Genomic DNA, 11,962 nt, shown 5'->3' on the forward strand with positions numbered 1-11,962 from the left:
GCCAAGGGGCCAGGCCACTGTGTACCAGACAGCTTTGCCCCACCAGCCTCTGCTGCTGGGCCAGCCCCCCGCGCCATGACCACAGCTCTGCATGCAGGCAATGCTGGGACCAGTACCCTGGCAGTCACAGGGGTCCTGAGCCAATAAGGGCCCTGGGGGAGGAATCAGAACTCAGACTGTGCAGAAGAAGGTGTTGGCCAGGAGGGAACCAGGGCGGGTGCCAGGTCCTGTCCATGCTGGGATCTGAGATTCTAAGAGGTGGCTTAGGGGTAAGGGGGGCAGAAGTTGGCCCATGGGGTGAGGGCAGTTCAGCAGAGATTGGGAGGACAGGACAACCTGGGAAAGAGCAGAGCATCCTCCCCAGCCTCGGTCCCTCTCCTGATGCAGTCCTCATCTCACTCATAGACTCTGGAAGTCTCCCTTTGGTGAACACCTAGTCCCCGACTCCCAGGGCACTTCCCAGACAGCCAATGCCACATCCCAGGCAGCCCCTGCTCTGCCCTTGGGGTCTGTGCCTGGCAGAAGGGCGGCTGACCCTCGGCCCCTCTTGGCCTTGGCCCCAGCTCCTCCTGGCCCTGGAACCAGCAGACACACCCACCCTGCACCTGATGGACTGGACATGCTTGTTCCCGTTGGTGATGGTGTGTTGGGAGGGAACTGTTTTAGATACCAGTGTAAATCTGTGTCTACATCAATTCCACATGAGTTCAGTCATCATATGGGAAGGGAATCATAGCTGTGGGGGGCTCCATGGAGGATCTTGAGTGTCCCGAGGCCAGTCCCTGTGGCCACAGCAAGGAGCATCTGCTTCAGCTAGTTGGACAAGACTCTCTCCTGCCCAGAAACAGGCAGAAGGACTTCCCCTGCTCCCCACCCATCGTAATATCCCAAACACCACCCATGTGGATGGTCACCTCAACGTCTCCCCTCAGCCCAGTGCCCGCGCTCTTCCTGATGAGGGTTAAGCAGGAGCAGCCTCCTCTCCCCATGTCCATGTTGCAGGTGGCTGCCTTCTCCTCAGCTCCCACTGAGCAGAACAAGAGCCAGCCAGCTCTCTCCAATCCCAGGATTTTCCAGGGATGCTGATAATGATGGGAGGCCCCAAGAAGCCTCCCTAAAGCAGGCAGGGCCTTGTGAGTGGGTGGTGGGAGAGATCAGGGCTTCCTCAGCATCTGTCAGTCCCTGGAGCATCTGAAGGGGCTCCCTACGCCAGGAGGAAAGAGTGGGGCCCGCCCCTGTGGGTTCCCAGAGCCTGGCATCTGCCAGTTCCTCTGCCCTCCCTCACAGACACCCTCCATGGAGCAGCACAGCGCTGAGGATAGAGGCGGCAGCCCCAAGAGCATTTTCCAAGACAACTACATTTATTCGCACTTACACACGAGGCCCCCAACGCACTGCTTCCCACCCCCACTCCCCAGCCCCTTCCCCCCAGACCCTCCCTTCCTGCCCTCCCCATTCAGCCACCCTCTCCCTCCCCTCCCTCCCTACCCTCCAAAGCTAAGGCCCAGCAAGATCAGCACTGGGGGAGAAGAAGGTTTTGACCGCTTTGGGGCATCGGACACCAGAGCCCCATCCTTGGGGATTGGCCCCAGAGAGCCTGCCCAGAAGCCCCTACTGGCTACAATGCTGCTTCTTCTCCTTCCTGGAGACCAAGGGGTCACCCTTTCTCTTTTGAGACCATGAGGGGCCACCCAGCCCCCAAGCCAGGGATTGCTTCCCAGAGACCCTGAGCCCAGGCCCTGGGTGGGGTGTCTTTTCAGCAGGGGGTGGGCTTCCGAAGAGAGGTCGCTTCTTGGACTTGGTGGCAGGAGAGTGTGCTAGGCTGAGGCCTCTTCTCTGAGCAGATGGGGACTGAAGAGCTCCCTGGGGTCCACACTTTTCTGGGCTGAGAAGGCCCGAGGCAGGGACAGGGCTCTGGGGTAGCCACCAGGGCAGCAGCTTGTGCTGGGAACCCAAGAGGAAGGCCAGGCTGGGGAGTTCCTCCTCCTCACTTGACCCCTGAGCCAGCCCATGTGACTCCCTGACAGGAGACCCTCCAGGGAGATCCAAGGCATCCTTGGTACCCAGGCCAGGGCAGGTGGGTCTGTGGTCCTGCGGAGGAGAGGTTGGCCGGGCAGCCCTCAGCCCAGGGGAATCCTGACATCCCAAAAGCACAGCAGAGTCTTTGGACCTGGCCATGCCAGTGTGTGCCCTGCCTCATCCCTGAGAGTCCCAGGCAGCCGTCTGGGGTGGGCAGGTTTCCATGCCAACCTGTTGTTGGGGGTCAGGGACATCTCTCTCTGCTCCTTTGCCAGCTGCAAACTTAGAAGAACTTGAGTCCAACCGGGCCATGCCATGACTAGGGGCTGCCCTCGCATGCTGTTTCTCCTTCAAGGGTAGGAGGCGCTTCTCCACTAGCTGCGGGAAGAAAGGGGGCACTTACTGGTGCTGCCCCAGGTGTGAGCAGTGCCCAGGGTGGTGGAGACCAAGGCACTTGGGCGGGGGGCAGGGAAGCCTGAGGCAGCTGGGCTTTAAGTCAAGGAGAGAGGGTGTGGCTCTGCCGGGCATCTGGTTGGGCCTCACCGCAGCTTGCATGCTGACCCCCCTCCCTGGCTCCTCTCCATCCTACTCCCTCTGAACCTGCATCTTCCCACCCCGGAGTGGCTCCCCAAGAAGCCGGACATCCCCAGAGCGGGGGATTAGACAATCAGGTGGGCCTTGTGTGCCGGGTCCCTCCTGCCCCTGGGGTACCTGGGCAAGGGTGAGTCCTTCCTCCTGCTCCAGCTCCTGGCTTAGGGCCAAGAAATCCATCTGTGGATCTAGGGAAAGCAATTCTTCCAGGAATCGCGGGTGAATGACGGCCTCCACCTGGAAACAGAAGGAAGAAGGCGTGAGCCTCCTGGGCAGGGAGTAGCCTGGAGCCAAGGACACCTGGAGGAGACGCAGAAAGCAGCAAGCGCCCCGTCCCCACCCTCCTGGGGCTGTCTTATATCATAGCGACCTCCAGCTACAGACACAGACCACACACCTGGTAGCATCCACACACACAGACAGAGACACACAAACCACACACAGACACACAAACAGACCCACATACGACACAGGAAAAGACACAGACACAGGTAACATACACGCTCCACACTCACACCCACACAGACACAAAGACACATAGTAACCACAGACACAAACACACAGCAACACACAGACACACACAATCACATACACAGACACTCAAATCCATGGAAATACACACACTGCTGAGTAGCTAAGGAACAGAACTTAATTCCAAGGACCTGGGAGTGCCACCCCCTGGAATCCTGCAGACCCCGGCACTCCGGGCCAGCCCACCTTGGTGACGAAGTCTTTCTGGGAACACAGCTTGTCAGTGTAGCTCAGGAGGCCCGGGTCTGGGGGCGTCCAGTCCTCTTCCTGTGGCTGCTTCACTTTGCCCTCTTCCCGTTGTTTCTCGGGCTCCCCTGTGGCCCTGAGGGAAGGCCCCAGCAGCTCCTCCATGATGTCCACATACTCCTGCACCACTTCTGGGGGGATCTCCTCAGGGACCTTGGTCTCTGCTGGTCTCTGGGGCCTGGGTGGTGGCAGGCGGGCCTTGGTCTCCACTGGCCTCTGGGGCCTGGGTGGTGGCAGGCAGGCAGTCGGGGCCTTGGGGCCGGCCTTGCTGGGAAGATACACTGAGGCAGAGAGGGAGGAGGACGGGCGTGGTGAGGGCCGCTCCTCCTGCTTGCACCACACAGGGGAGGGCAGGGCTTGGGGATGTGAAGTGGGTCCCAGCTGGGTCAGGACCACCTGAATGAACCACAGTGCCCCCGGAGGAGGCAGTAGGGGCACATCTGAGACAGCATTCCTTGGGAGGAAGTTTGGAGCCACCAATATGCCGTTACTCTCCCCGCTCATCCCTGCTTCCTGGGCAGAGCATATGTGGAGTTTTGGACAGGCAAGGGGAGACAGTAGCTAGGAAACTTGACCAGGTCAATACCCAACATATGATCCCGGAAGCTGTCCTGTTGGAGGGAGCAAATCCCCTTCTTGAAGGGAAGCATGGGGTGTGGGGACAGTGGCCTCCCTTGGCCCCTTTGGCCTTTGCCATGGCTCCCGTGGGAATGTGGGAAGCCATACCTGGCTGCTTGACCACCTCAGGGGACAGGGGTCCTCGAGGTTCAAGCCTCGGTGTGGCTGGAGGAGGCAGGCACTGGGGCCCCTTCATCCATTGCAATTTCTGAATCTGCATCTCCTCCTCAGCCTCAAACTCCAGGAATCTGGGGGTGAAGGAGGCCCAGGCTGTGCTGAGAGGGTCCAGGCCCCCCCCTCCCAGGACAAGGCAGCGGCCAAGGGCAGGGATGGGAGGGAGTGCCTCAGGTGGGCTGTCCAGGCCCTCACTGTGCCCCATCCCCCAGTCCCAGGAGGGAGCTGCTTCCAGAGTTCTGGGCTCACCCTCCCTCACCCGGCCCCTGCAGAGCCCATGGCATCAATGGGAATTCCTGACTAAAGTCAGGGCCATGAGGTCCAGGAGGGTCCCAGGGGACCCCTCCTCCGGGTTTCAGCTGGCCAGGGGTGGGGTTTATGGCAAAAGGCATCAGGAATGATGCCCAGATGCAGGAGTCCTGAGGCTAGGACTGTGGGCCCTTGAAAGATAACCCAGGGGCACGAGGCCTGGGAGACCCCTGGTCAGGAGGAAGCAAAAGCTGAGCCCAGAGGACAGGGCCTCTTTCCCCTGAGGCTGCTGTCTGTCTGTCTGTCTTCATGGAGGGGACTGCCCAGAAGCAAAGGCAGTCAGGCCAGAGATGGGTCTCATGGTGTCCCAGGCGCAGGTCTCCCTGACCCAACTCCCTGGCCAGGCTGGGATGGGAGAAAACTGACTTCTGGACAGTGCTGTGAGGAGCCTGCACCCCACTCTTGTCTATAGTCACTAGCGCCCCTTCTCCCCATTCCCACAGCTGGAGGTGACCAACTTTGGGCTGTGATGCTGGCTGTTCCTGCCATGACTTCCAGTGTCAAGGCAGGGATGGCCCCAGGCCAGGCAGGCGGTGCTTCCCAATAGGGCAGGACAGAGACCCCAGAGCACTCTAGGTGGCAGGAGCAGCTTCCTGAGGGAGCCAGGGGCCCAGAGTGTCCTGGGTTTCTCCACACCCTCCTCATGCTCTACATTGAGAAGCCACCATGGCCACTGGGCCTCTGTCATTCACTCTCACCCTGCCACGCGGGCCCTGCTCCCAGGACCCCAGACTCACTTTTCTGCCATCTCGTAGAAGATCATCCGGTCAAAGTGGCTCGTGTGCTGCCATTCCCGCATGGCCCGCCACAGTCCCTCCTCCAGGGTCATGGTGGGCTTCCGCCAGGCCAGGGATCGGAGAACTGGGCTGTAAACCAGTGCAGTCAGTCCCAGTCTATAAGCCCACCCTTCATCCCAAGCCCACCTGGTCCCAACACCTGGCCCCTGTCCTCCCCACACCTGTCCTGCCATCTATCCCTGTCCTGTTCTCCCCCATGTGGGCTCCTCAGGCCCCAGGACATGCCCCCCAAGATCAAATATCAACACAAGTTACTGAGTGGCCTCTCCGACTGCCCCTCGAGTCCTCAGTGTTGAGAAGTGGACTCAGTACTATGGGTGGAACATGTGTGTCCCCAACATCCCTGTGCTGAAGCCTTCAGCACCAGTGTGTCAGTATTTGGAGGCAATCGGGGTTAGAGCAGGTCATGAGTGTGGGTCCCAGTCATGGAATCCAAGCCCTGATAAGGGCAGGAGGAGACACCAGGGCTCTTGCTCTCAGCCACAGGGAGACACAGCCAGAGACAGCTCTCTCCAGCCAGGAGGAGGGCCCTGACCAGACACCCAATCTGCTGTCACCTTGATCTGGGACTACTGGCCTCTGGAACTGGGAGACATGAATGTGTCTTTATAAAGCACCCAGTCTACAGGATTTGTTACGGCAGAGCCTGAGCTGACTGAGACAGCGTGCACACAGAATGACCTGGGGGTGAGGGTTAAAGTGCAGGTTCCAGGGCCCCAAGACTGAGCATTTAACCAGCTTCCTGGGGATTCTGGAGCAAGGCAGCCCCTGGGGACGTAGCCTCAGGGCCCTGGAGCATGAGGAGCAGGAGCACACATCCAGAACCAAAGCAGAGCGGTGTCCAAGCCACTGCAAGCAGCAGGTGCAGCTCCCACATTCTCACAGGAGCCATGGCAAAGGCCTGGGAGCCTGGGGCAGCTCCACCCCAAGAATCAGGGTCCCCAGTGCACCGGGACTCTGCTCCAAGGAGGAATGCAACCAGTTCCAGGGTGCGGGAACAGCGAGATTTTTGGGGATGAAGATGGGGCCACCTTCCACCTACACCCTAGGCAGGGGACTTCCCTAGGGGAATGGCCAGTGTGTTGCACGGTGGATGTGCTCAATCTCCCGTTTGCTCATCAGCGGGAAACACAGGGTCACAGAGGCGCCGCAGGGTGGAGAGAGGCAGGGACTAGGAATGAAACCACAAACTCTCCCAGATGCTGACGTTGCTGCCTCACAGTCACCACAGTCCATGGCCCTGGGCTGCTGGACTCGTGGTGCACTCAGAGCTATCACTGGAGCCTGTGGCTTTGGGGAGTGCTCTCCTAGATGGCCTAGTCCTGATAATGATAGTAATGGGGACAGTAATCATAACTGCTGTCATGTAATGTGTCATAGCATGTGCCAGGCACTGTGCTATGCATGTCATATGTAAGCTCAAGTTATCTCTTCACCATCCTCTGAATGAGGCATCATTGTCCCTTTTTCTAGGTGGGATTGAGGCTGAAGATGCAAATACCTGCCCAGCATCGACCCCAGTGCAGGGCCCAAGACCATCCCCCCGTGCAGGCTCCACCACCACGGTGCTAACTGGACCTCAGCGGAACTGCGGGCATGTGCCAGGTTCCTGCTGGGCCCTGCAGCTCCTTCCCCCAGCCCCATGTGAGGTGCTCCTGGCCATCAATACTGGGTTAAAGGGGAGGCACTGGGGTGTGTACTCAAAGACCTAAACCCAAACCGTAGCTCACATCACACCAGGAACCCTCTCTGACCTGGGTCTTCTGTAAACATTGTTGTGAAAATTATTGAAAGTAAGGATTGGCTGGACTCACGGGACAGTGACGGGCAGTTGAGATGAGGCCCCTGACAGTCTGTCCTGAGCCGCAGCCAGATTAATGTTGTTGAAAATGTACCTTCCCATAGTGCAGCCCATCACCCTCACGACCGCCCTGCAAGCTCCCCTGAACAGCATGATCTCCCGTCCATCCAGCAGCCTCTTTACGTGTGAGCTGCAGGACCAGCTCCAATGCCCCAAGGACACTCACATGAGGAAGCAGGAAAGCGCTTCGGTGTCAGGACTGTGGGGAAGGTGCCTCAGGGCCAGGGGCTTGTAGTGCTGCCAGAGTCGGAAGTTCTCATAGACACTCTTGGGGTTACAGGAGTCATCTGGTGGGGCCTTGGCCTGGGAGGAAGCCAGGCTGCCCTCTCCATGAGCCCCTTGTGGCCATGGCCCAGCATTCCCTTGGGACACAATGGGGGGCAACTGGGCAGCTGGTGGTGGTGGTGGTGGAAGAGGAAGGCCCTGGGACCAGCCTCCCTCACAGGCCTGGGTGCCCCCAACCACCTGGGCAGCCATAACAGGCACCACAGGAGCAGCTGCCAGGAGTAGGGGAGGTGGACACACGACACCTCCACAGAGGGTGCCTGGAGCCTGCCAGATGAGGGGGGCCTGAGTTAGGACCAAGGTCTGCGCCTGAGGGGCCTTCACCTCTGTCCTCATCTGGACAAAGACGTTGGAAGCCCCGGCCCCACTCGGGCCGCGGCCATCCTGTTCTGCCACCAGAGGTGTGCTGGGGAAGGCAGACAATACCAGAGGGCCACCTGGAGGAACCCCTGCAGTCACAAGGAGCGGCCCGTGTGCTGGGCCGGGAGCGGGTGTGGTGAAGGGCAGAGCTGTAAACACAGACAGGGAAGCGCCAGGGTTCACAGTCATGCCTGGTCCCAGCACTGGGTATGCTGTGGAGAGAAAGGAAAGAGGTGAATGAGCTGGGGTCTCCAGGTCCACACTAGTCACTGGAGAATCAGAGGGGAGTCTCAACAGCTGAGGGGGTATGACAGGGAAACTGCATCTTGCAAATGTCCCTGAGTGTGCATCGGATGCTCTGTTCCTCCAAGGAGAGTCGCTCCACTAGAGAGCCTGGCCCCAGTCACCAAGACTCCCTAACCCCTGTCTCCCAAGAAGCAACAGCCAAGCCTTCGCTGCCCAAGGGTCTGCCTTGGGTGTCCCTGGCAGACCCTGTCAGCCTCAGAGTCATCTCCCAAGCCATGGGTCAGGGATGAGTCTCTCAGTGGCTTGGTGGTCCTCAGCGTGCTCAGCAACAGGTGAGGGGCCTACCCCAGGGCAGTGGCTCGGCACTCAGAAGGCCAACAGGAAGCCAGAAGCTTCTGAATATTATGGCCCATCTCCTCTTCAATCTTCCTTTTCCTGAAGCTCTTGTAAACCCCTTTCTTTTCTAGCTCAAACACAACAAAAGAAAAACACGGGCTGGAAATCTTTCCCAAGCCAGCGCCCTAGGAACCCTGAAGATAATCCATAACTCGTCACACCCAGCATGCAAGTGATTGTCCTGGCACCACCCACAGCAAGTGCTAAAGAGGGGTCAGATTCGGGCCACCCTTTCCTCAGTACTCGATGGTCCCGGCTGCCACTCAGGAAGCTCTGTTCCCAGGGAGCAGGTCTGAGAGGCAGTGGTGGAGTCCCCTGAGACAGTGTCACTGCATAGCCAGGAACAGCTGCACAGGATTAGAACACAGCCAGCAAATGGCGAGCAGCAGGGCTATCACAGGAGGTGTCTAGGGATTTTCACAGCTGCTGGTCATGTTACAATAGGTAGTGGGACAAGGAGCCCATCTCTGGTCCTTCTCCTTTGAGCTCCCAATAACTGAACATAGTGACCAACCAAGAACCAGGGGTTCTTGGGCCATGGGCCAGGTGAGGCAAAGTTGTCTGGAACTCATCCCTGTTCAATAGGACCTCATGCAGTCTCTAGTCAAGGGGAATAAGGGATACAGCACATGCACCTCATCATTCAGGACACATATCCTAACTTGAATAATAATAATAAGAGAATCATCTTCCTATTTGTGTGCTACTCTCTTTCCTCTACTGAAAAGGAAACCAGCCTTTCCAGACCCTTCCACTGAGAACCAGCAAGAATCCACACCTGTCTCCTGTTCATGAGGTAGTATAAATGGAATGGGAGCAAATTCTTCATCTCCACAGTAACACAAAGTGCAGAGGACAGGCCATGAGCTATCAGACAAGAGGAAATGGGTCTGAAGACCTGAGCTTCCACAAAAGGGCAAACAATTCAGAACAACTCAGGAAACCCAGGCCCTGTGTTGCCTGAACTTCCCCATCTGCCCCCACCCCTGTTAAATCAAGGCCAACAGCTACCTGAACTGATGGAGAACCCATCTCTGGGGAGGGAGCTGAGAGGCTCTGGGCTGTGGCAGTTACAGTAGCCCCCAGCCTCGCCCACCCAGAGGCTGTCACTACATGCTCTGTCACAGCCAACCCACCCAACAGTTTTCTGGCTGAGACCACTTCTCCCCACTCCTCCCTAAGATCTAGAAAACTCCAGTCCAAATCTCTCTGAACACTATGGAAGGGCACCTTCCAGGTGCCTGAAGACATGGCACAGGGTTTGGGCTTGCCTGTCATCCTCCCAGGGCCACCAGCACAACATGATCCCACCACTCCCTACAAACACACAATGACGTGCCCTGTCTCCTTCTAGAAAGGATCAATCCATCCACTCTGTCCTTTCCCCTACACGGTGTATTCCCCCAGGCATCTTGGTCCACCTCTAAGGAGCCGTCCTCCCTAACTACAGACTCAGGGTGCCATGGCCATCCCCACGTGTGATGTCCTTGGGGACATCCAGTGCTCCCTCCCTCCTCAACATCAGCCCTATCAACTGCCCCCAGGGGCAGTGTCAAATTTGAATTCCCAAGGAGTTGAGGCACAGCAGACTTGGATAATGCCCCCATCCCTACAGGCTCACCTCCATTTGAAGCCATCCCCTCAGGCTGGGCACTGACAACCGCTGTCTGGCAGTTTCCGCAATGAGAAAAGTCAAGGATAGGACCCAGAGAGTGACCTGGCTCAGCAGATGCTCCTGAGTCCAACTGCAGCAGGTAAAATTTGAATGTAAACAGGTTTTTGGAACATAGGACCCCAGACATTCTGCAGAGGGGGAGGGGCAGTGGGCAGCTGGTAGGGGTGGGGGACATTCTGTGAAGGGCTTCGGCCATTAGGCAAGAACCTAAGTTTCCCTTCCAACTGGATGGCAGCAACAGAGATGGCGTGTGCCTCTTTAGGCAACTTTTAAATTGTCCTTTTGACTCACAGCAAAAGCTTCTACCTGATGTCCCCTTTACCTCCATTCATTATCAACAGACCTACTTTTGTGCCAATCAACCCATGCTCCTTCCCACTTTGGCTCTTTCCCACTCTTGATGAATTTCAACAGGGGCTGCACTTCGTGAACCAAATTCAGAACATGTTTTCAGTCTGAAAAACTCAGGGGTTCTTAGGAAGGCAAGGGGACTGGGTGTTTGAAATCAGGATGGTCTCAGCCGATCCAGGCTATTAGTTGGCTGTGTGCTCATCATTGTTTAGGAAGCAATCCTTGTGCCCCCAGGTCATGTATGTTGCTGGAATCTCTGTCCACACCAGCAGGCCAGCCTTACTTCCCATCCCCTTTGCTGGAAAGCCTCAATCCAGGAAAGAGTGGCTATGTGACCTACAGCACCGAGACCAGAAATCCTTTCATTTTGTTTCCCAGCATATTGTGCTGGTGTTGTTTATTTTTTATCTTTTGAATGATTTTAATTTAACCAAGCAATACTTTTCATGGCTCCAAATTCAAACTGTGCACAGTGGAATAGGCAATGACCAGCCTTCCTCCCATCTCTTTTCCCTGGCCACCACATTTTCTTTCCTGGAGGAAACAGGTGTTATCTGATTGTTTCTCATCTTCATTGAAAGGCCTCTCTCAGCTCACTGTTGGCCTCATCTTCACCATATATTTTTGCTGTTTGGAATCCAGTGTCATCGCATGTGGTTCTCTGTGTGGGAATTATTGTAGCCTGTCTTTAAAAAAAACTTCATTCTCATTTCCACACTGAGAATCACTGTCCGTTTATTAGTGTCAAAATGACAGGAAAGAGCACTCATGTTCTGTGTTGTGAACATGGGGATTGTTAGGAAACTGGTCAAAGGAGATAAGGAGTAAGTACTCAGAGCACAGCAGCAAAATCTTCCAAGACACGCACGTCACTCCCTGCTGGGCAGGGTAATTTTGCACAATGGGAGGGTGTTGGGGAAGGGAAGAGGCCTTCAGCCAGACCGGTGCACACTTCGAACATTCACTGAAACACACCCTGTTGGCACTTACGAAGCATTTGTCCCTTGGACATTTGGACTCAAGAAGGCAGAGTTGCAGGAAAATATAACAGGGTCCACACTGCAGGGGCAGGTGGTGGATTGCAAGTCTCAAGCCCAGGGTTCTCCCCTCCTTGCCCCAGTTGTGTGAGAAGGTCATTTCCTAACTCCTGTCCAATATCCTCATGAGTTCTCGGTTTTGTCCCAACTCTAAACCTGAATGGTCCAGCAAGCATTTCTATGAAATGCCTCCACAGTGGCCACTGGGAGGGGAGTGACCTCCATGCAGTGACTGCCTGTCTGGGTGCTCCCAGGCCTTTCGTCCTCTGAGACAGAACTGCCTTCTTACATGCAGCCCTCTTCTGCTGTGCAACTCTACCTCAATCTTAGCTGAGAAGATCAACAGAGAGCAATTCAAGCAAAATCATGGTAAACTTACCAAAACAAAACAAAACCAAACAAACCGTAAATGTTTTGGAGATCTTTCTGAGGACTTGATCTTTTATCACAGGGCAAACTTCAATGA

The 11,962-nt window shown here is 56.5% G+C and overlaps 1 pseudogene; it reads right to left on the minus strand.

Moving 5' to 3' along the window:
* Nucleotides 1-1,611: 1,611 nt before the first annotated feature.
* LOC101135821 (NUT family member 2D-like) lies at nucleotides 1,612-10,221 on the minus strand (annotated as a pseudogene).
* Nucleotides 10,222-11,962: the final 1,741 nt, after the last annotated feature.

Source organism: Gorilla gorilla, chromosome 8 (genome assembly GCF_029281585.2).
Source record: "Gorilla gorilla gorilla isolate KB3781 chromosome 8, NHGRI_mGorGor1-v2.1_pri, whole genome shotgun sequence".
Classification (NCBI taxonomy): domain Eukaryota; kingdom Metazoa; phylum Chordata; class Mammalia; order Primates; family Hominidae; genus Gorilla; species Gorilla gorilla.